We start from the raw sequence: 7,557 nt of genomic DNA on the forward strand, positions 1-7,557 counted from the left end.
ATTTTATTGTTAAATATAGATCCTCACACCAAATTGGAATGCTGGATTTTGACAAGGCTTGCCAACCCCAAACCAAAGCTGTGAGCTGTGAACTTATCAAGTAAGTTTGCCATGAAGTTTCTTAATGGTGCTAAAAATAATATTTTAAGTGCTATTGAAAAAATAGAAAGGCTGCAAAGAATTTTAATTCTGTGCAAATGGGGGGAAATCCAAATGCCTTCTTGGGCATTTTTGCTGCTTGTTCCAATCCAGAAGCATGCAGAGCATATCTAAGATATAAATGATCCAAGAGAAGTTGCCTTTGACTTATTTTATGTAAGAAGATATGATTTGATTTCTATTAATTGTATTTTTAAAATTTCAAGTCCTTTTAAAAGGTCTCTAAATAGGGGTTTATACATTACTGAATTGTTACTAAACCCAGAGTTTAGTTTTTCCACTTGAGTCTATTTACACAGTACAACAAATAGGTTGAAATGAAGACTCTAAAGATTGATGGGTATCTGTGTCAAATTATATCTATTTTTACTAGTTCACTGTAATGTAATCATTAAAATTTTATTGAGTCCAGGGGGTTAAATTGCAGTTCTAAAACCTGAGAGAATGCACAAGTCCAAAATCAGAGCCTATTTACAATAAGCTTCCAGTTCTTTTGTTTCCTTTTTGTATCAGGGTGGCTGCACATCTTGGGAGAGATTTGCCAACTGCAAATAGGTAAATATTGTTTTTATTTATTAATCAAATGTGAAAAATCAAAGCAGCAGGGCTACAGCTGAAACCTGGGGCTGCACAGGTGCTTATATGAGAACAAAAATCTTTCCTAGAAATCCCTGGATTTCAGCTTCCTTTGATACTAAGAAGGAACATAAATGTTGACAAAGATAAAACAGTGTATTATTTAAGTAATCAGAGGGGACAGAGAAATTGCAAAACTAGAAAGTTCTACATGAAAAATTAAATAATTCTTCCAATGTTGGGGTTAGTCTTTAGCAGATGAGACCTTGGGAGATTTGGGTTGCACTTGGATCTTCCTGTGGAAAGCTGGAGTAATGGAATGTGTTTATTTGTGGTGAGGACAGTGTTAGCAACAATAAGTATAAACAAAACCAGCAATCAGTTCAAGAAAAGGATGGCTTTGCCAGTAGGTCTCTGTCTCTTGGGGCTTTTTTCCTTCTGTGGACTTCCATGCTCAGCACCTCCATGAATTGCCTCTGTTTTCTCATCTGTGACATGGTAATAAGGTTTTGAGGGTCCCCTTGCAACATTGCTCACTGACCATGGAATGGCAGAGCCAAATTTGGGGGGCTCAGGGCTCCTGACCCTCCAGGACTCCTCCTGGGAGCTGGGAGAGCAGCTCCTGAGTTTTAAATAGGCTTTTGAGCAGGGAAGAGTTTTGAATATTTAGTTTACAAGTGCGAGGCTGTGGGATCCTAAATGTTGACTGGGTGTAAAAATGTAAAGGTTTTGTGCTGCTCTGTAGCCTGCTTTCAGCAGCAATCTGGTGGAGGTGGTTGTTAAAACATTTTTAATAACATTCAGTGCCATGAGGTACAAATGGAGGGTTCTCCCTGCCAAATCATTACATTTTGTCTTTTTGCTTTTGGCTGAGTGCAGTAACCCCTCTGCAGCTGAATACTTGTTAAATTCTGTACTGAGTATTTGGCCACGTGAGGAGTCCACAACTCTCAGCATTGGGACCTTTGGTGGAATAGAAACTTTGCTGTTGGAGCTTCACTGGCGATGGTGTTGCTTTTTAATTAGATTTAACTAAGTTTGTAGGTGGCATCTTGCATTTTGAGGGCTTTTTGGTTTGAGGAAAAGGGTTAGAGGTGCAGTAAAGCTAATCAGTTTTAACATCTCGTGCCAGAAACCTCTTTTAACTGAAAGCAGAAAGTATTTAAGTTGGTTTTGGTCCAGAATGAATCATGGTCTCTACAGGAAATCACAGCAGATGAGTTCTATTACAGAGTTTCCATGAGTGCCACATGAGTTACATGTATTAACAGGTATTTGTCTTTAATAAATGAGATTAATGACACAAAACAAGGCCTGGACAACTAGGGGTTCCTAAACCCACTTTTCAATTAAATCATCATCACTTTCTACTTTCAAATATCCAAATTAGCAAATGTATTTGCTAAAACTAGAATGTTTGGGAGTGTGTGGAATTCAGACATTCATTTTTCATTCTTGCACAATTTTGTGCATTTCATGGGAACATGAAGCCAATATTTCTGTAATTTATAGATAATATGAATAGAATTACTATTTTTGAAAATGTTGCTGATTCTATACTAAAGTGTTTGTGGGGGTTTTTATTTTGGGAGGAGGGCCCATTTCTGAAACCATTTAAGATGCTGAGCAATTTTAGGAATAAAAAAGTCTCTAGTAAATCCTGTATAAATATGGAAAAAAAGAAAAAATTGAGCAGAGGTCTGGTTACCCACATTATTTACTGATCAGAGATTCCAAGTATTTTAGAAGCTCTACAGAGTTAGATGCTTTAGGCTTTATTTAGACAACAAATCCCTTTGAAGCAAATTAAGTCCATACTTTAAAGTTCTGGTATTGGGGCTTAGAATCCCTTTTTATGACTTTTTTCCCACATATAGAAATTCTTAATGTCCTTGTTGCTTTCCTGAGCATTGCTGTGTATTTATTGTTACCAGCCCTATGCTGGCCATTAGCAAGGTAAAAGAAAATCTGTGCTCATTTATGGAACTACAAACACACACCAAGGTGCATCTCTTTTAAAGTACCTATTTTAAGGCTGCTTGTCCATGGAAGCTCTTCAGCTAAGGAAAAACAAATGAATGACAAAATGATGTATTCTGAAAAATATTCTATGTTTTTTTTCTTGTAGAGATATGAGAACTGCTGCCATGTCACAGTAAAACTTGGGGTTTGAAGCCCTTTGGCCCTCTGCCTGCTGTTGTTTTTTAATTGAGGTGAGAACAGGAATGAGCAGGGGACAGTCTCTTGTGAAAAATATTTATAACATTAAATTGATGTGGATGAAGATTGATGCAACTTAAAATAATTTTCTTCTAGTGAAAGTAGGATTGCCTTGCCTTCCCCCACTGCTGCATCTCCTGAACAGAGAGGTGAAAGAAAACTGTGAAGCAATCATTCACAGCCTGAGCATGTAATGTACAGAACAGGGAGGCTCCACTGCTGTGCTCAAGGCCAACTGGGGAATGGAGGGGTTTGGGATGGAATTCTGTTCAGAAAGCCAGCTCTGCTCTGCTCTTCCCTTCCCTGCTCTGCTCTGCCCTGCTCCTCCCAGGGAGGGGAAGCACCTCAGCCTGCACCACAGCCTTGGGCTGCAGCATCATCTGTAAAGATACACGAGGCAGGGTTAGGAGGAAGGCTCTGTTTTGCAAGGCATTTAAATCTCCTAAATATCCTAAATCTCCTAAATTTCAGTTTCTTCCTAAGAAGGAACACTCAGGGGCTGTGCAGAGCTCTCTGGCTGCTCTGGGAGGGCGGTGCAATCCAGGGTTGTCCATGGCTGTGAACCCACTGTGTCCCAGGTGGGCTGTGCCAGGCAAACCTGGAGACACAGCATCCCAGGAAATGTGGTGTGTGGCTTGTTAGGAAACACTCTCTGGTCCTCAGGCTTAAAAATGAAGGAGAGGGGTTCCTGGCTGAATTTTAGCTTCCTACCACGTTTAGAGAACTCACCTCCCACGCCTGAGGGGTGAGTGATGATCAACACCAACATTTGGCAAGGCTCCTTCTGACCCAGAGTGCGGTTCTTCTCTTGAGTCACAAACAGAAGCCAGCATTATGTGCTACTACAAACCTTTCACAACATTTGAATCCCAAAACCCCATCCCCCTCAATATCACTATTGTCTGGCCAACAGTGAGACAATGCCCTCCAGAGCTAGGGAAGCTCTCAGAAGTTCATCCTTTTCCTGTCTCAATTAACCAGCTCTTGCCTCAACTTAGGTGTGGGCACCTCCCTTTTTTCTTTTTTTTTCCTATCAAACTAAGTGTCTTAAACTTGTGGGTCTCTCCATGACACTCATGTGTTTGATGTGGAGAAGAGATGGGCTGTAAAATTCTGGCATAATTTAGGGCTCCTGGGAAATGTCTTTTGATATGTAATCAGCTGTGTGTGATGCTGGGGAGAGCAAGCTGTGCTTTAGGGACAGGTTCAAAAGTGTTGCTGTGAGAATATGGAGCGGGGGACTTTCCACTTAAATGGAAGATTGGCTCCTCATTTCTGTTATTTATAAAACCTAAAACATTGGGTTTTACTCCTTTCCCAATTTAATTTTTCCCTTCTTGTTAGCTAGACAGATAGATAATAAAAGACTAGGACATAGAAAGGACTGGAAGTGACCACTGGCTTTGTGGAGACCCTGCTGTGAATAGATGCCTCATTCAAAGTAGTCCCACTGCTGTGAATTGTACATCCCACCAGGAGGAAAACAATGGCATGAAATACCAGCAGCAATAGTGGAAGAGTTATTATAGGTTCTGGGGCTGTAATCCTCTGGAAAGTTTCATCACTTTGCAATGAAGCAGAGGTTTGGAGTGTGATTTTCTTTTCTAGTTGAGTTGGTTGGTTAAAAGGGTGAAAGAAATCTTGGAGCCTACCTGTGATCCATGCCAGGGATAGGTAATGGAAGTGCTGATTGTTCCAAAGGGGCTGGAGGCTGGGATGGCTGTGGAATACTGAGACTGAGGGGTGGGCAGGAGCAGGGAAAAGTCAGGAAAACCCTCCCCATCCCCATAGCTTGGACTTGTAAAACACAGAGTTTGCATTTGAAAATGGCTCATGTTGTATTTCTTAAGGGCTGTGTGAGGTTCTCAAAAAAGATGGACCCAAAATAAAGAGAAGGAGACAAATAGCTCAAATTTAAAACTTTGTGGTCTCAGAATACTAAACATATAGTTAGAGCCTATTAGTGACACTGATGTCAAGGGTAGGGCTATAAGACATGGTAAAATAACTTAGATTTAACAGTCATGGCTAAATTTATTTTAAATAAATCAATGATTTATACAACATCGATTTTATTGAAACTGCTTTAGATAATAAGTGGTTGTAAATAGCTGAAATTCTTTGGTTTATGACTATTGACATATTAATAGGAAAAGCTGACATGGGAAGCTGTGTCAGCTTTGGTCTGACCCATTTGCAGCTGGTTTATGTTATGCCAAAGCTTGTGGATCAGTCAGAAATGTGATACAGAAAGGAGGATATTTCCATCAGTAAAGCAGCAGAAGGTTCAACATCAAAACCTGAGAACTACTCAAACAGAGTCCAGTGCATTCTGCCTAGAGCTGGGTGCTTGTTGGAGGTTGAGATGAATATTCTGCACTCTGCCCTCATCCTGAGTTATTAATAAAAAGGAATCAATACTTTCATTATTATTACTGCTGCTTGGCAAAAACAGTCTGGCAAACTTCTGAGTCTTTTTTGAAAGTGATGGCTCTGTTGCATCACCAATAAATTATTTAGTTTCTGGAGGGGCAGGGGATTTTAAGAGGCGTCTCAGCATCTCCTGTTGATGTTCTTGTTGATTCCCATGGCAGCCCATTTCCTCTAAAGCAACTAATACTCCTACTTATGAGATGTTTAATTATGAATTCCCCTGCCTTATAAAACACCCAAAAGATTGTACTTAGTCCTCTGCACTAGGGAGGACTAGGGTTTTTTCTGGTTCTAATTCTCTTTCCTTATAACCTGAGCTGCTAAACCTGCTGACCCAAATCTCAGGATCTGTGTGTGCCTGTGCATCAGACCCCACCCAGACACGGAGGGCTCGTGGGTTTGATGCTCACATGAGTCAAATCACATTTGTTTTTATTCTCCTGTAGTATTTTTCTGCCATTAAAAAGCTCAACCTTCAGGCTGGTCTGTGATTTCAGGAGAAATCTTTGCATGTAGACTCACAGAGGATATTTTAAAGAACCTGTATGTGTAGTGTTGTCTGGCTTAATATAATGTTGCTCCAAGAGCCACACTTTGAAAAGCTCCAGTTTCCTCCTTGAATGGTTGATTTGTTGGATTCATTCTTTTTTTTCAGACAGGAGGAGGAGAAAACTTCTAATACTGTGGATCTGGGTGTTTAAAGTAGTTAATGTGATGGAGCCTGGGCATATGAGTTAAGGTTTTAATTTGTTCATGATTCTAGTTATGTTGTGCAAGGCTGAATGAGGATCACTGGAGAAACCCTTGCAGATTTACAGTTTGGGGTTTTTTTCATCTTACAAATTCACAAGTTCCATAGATATACATATGACTTGGGAAGCTCTGTACCTCTCCTTTCCTATTCAGGTACACAAAGTATATTATATTAATTATATTATATTATATTAGTCATTATTGTAGCAATATCTCAGCAGAATTAATAAAAATATAAAAGACAAAAGCAATGAGAATTTAAAATCTACACAATACTGAAGATAGATCTTATTGGTTCAATTCTAGAAAAGTGATTTTTAGCAGAAGAAGGACTGCCACTAAGACCACTATTCCACTAAGGCTTGTAGATGCAGCTTTTGGGTTTCTGTCCTGCCATTTGCCATTCTTCATAGCTGAAACTCTGCTGAAACTTTAAATCAATGCTTCTCATTCCTTACCAAGCCATGAGAGAACCTGTTCTCTTCAATATTGGTTAAATCCAGGACTTCCATTAATAGAGGAACAGAGAATTCTTACTACAGGAAGGCTGTAAGGAATTTGGTACGAAATGATGCAATTAGGCAGTTGTGGAAATGAGGATGTTGGAGCATTAGAGAACAGGGGTTTGCAAGGCAGTGTCTTCTGTTGTTTCTAATAGGATTTCATAGGATTAATGGAACAGTAAAAAATGAAAACTGAAAGCAAGGATGCCTCTATTAAAAGCTGAACAATTCTGTAGATCCTGGTCTTGGAAATATTGCTGGTCTGGAATTGGAAGTCTCTCACCCACTCCTCACAGCTGAGCACTGTGAGGTGATTTTTTCCCTTTCACAAACAAGGATGAAAGGAATCTAAGGAGATTATTGTTGGAGTTGAAGTTGAATCCTTGCTGAACCACAATTAAGCTGCTAAGTTTAGTAAGGTTGCTCTGATAACATTTAAGTTGTCACTGAGATGAGTCTTTGGCTGGGTTTGCCCAAATTCAGGTTCTTTGGTGCAAGCAGCTGAATGTCTCAAGCAATGACAGAAGGAGGAGAGCAATGCTCAGGTTTGTTATGAGGTGGAAATATGAAATGATGTGGAAAGAGCAAGTTTTCAGTTAAGAAAGAGAGATTTGTTTTGGTTGTGTTTTTAAGGAGGGAGACACAGAAGAAGGGCAGAACTCCACTGGGGGAAAAAAGAAGCAGTGCCAGACAGAAACACAGCAAAGCAGGACAGGCTGGCTGGCAGGGAAGGTAAGGGATTTGAGGAAATATTTCATAATCTTGTTCCTGTTTGGGGCTGAACTGGTGTGGTTTCATACAAAGAACAAAAATTCTGCTCCGTGTGGATGTGGTGTCCAACTTGCTCTGGAATTGTCACTTAAACTTGATAAAAGCACCTTTGTTTTAGTAATAAATGCATATTTCATGTCCT

This window comes from Fringilla coelebs (genome assembly GCF_963513975.1).
Source record: "Fringilla coelebs genome assembly, chromosome: 14".
NCBI lineage: Eukaryota > Metazoa > Chordata > Aves > Passeriformes > Fringillidae > Fringilla > Fringilla coelebs.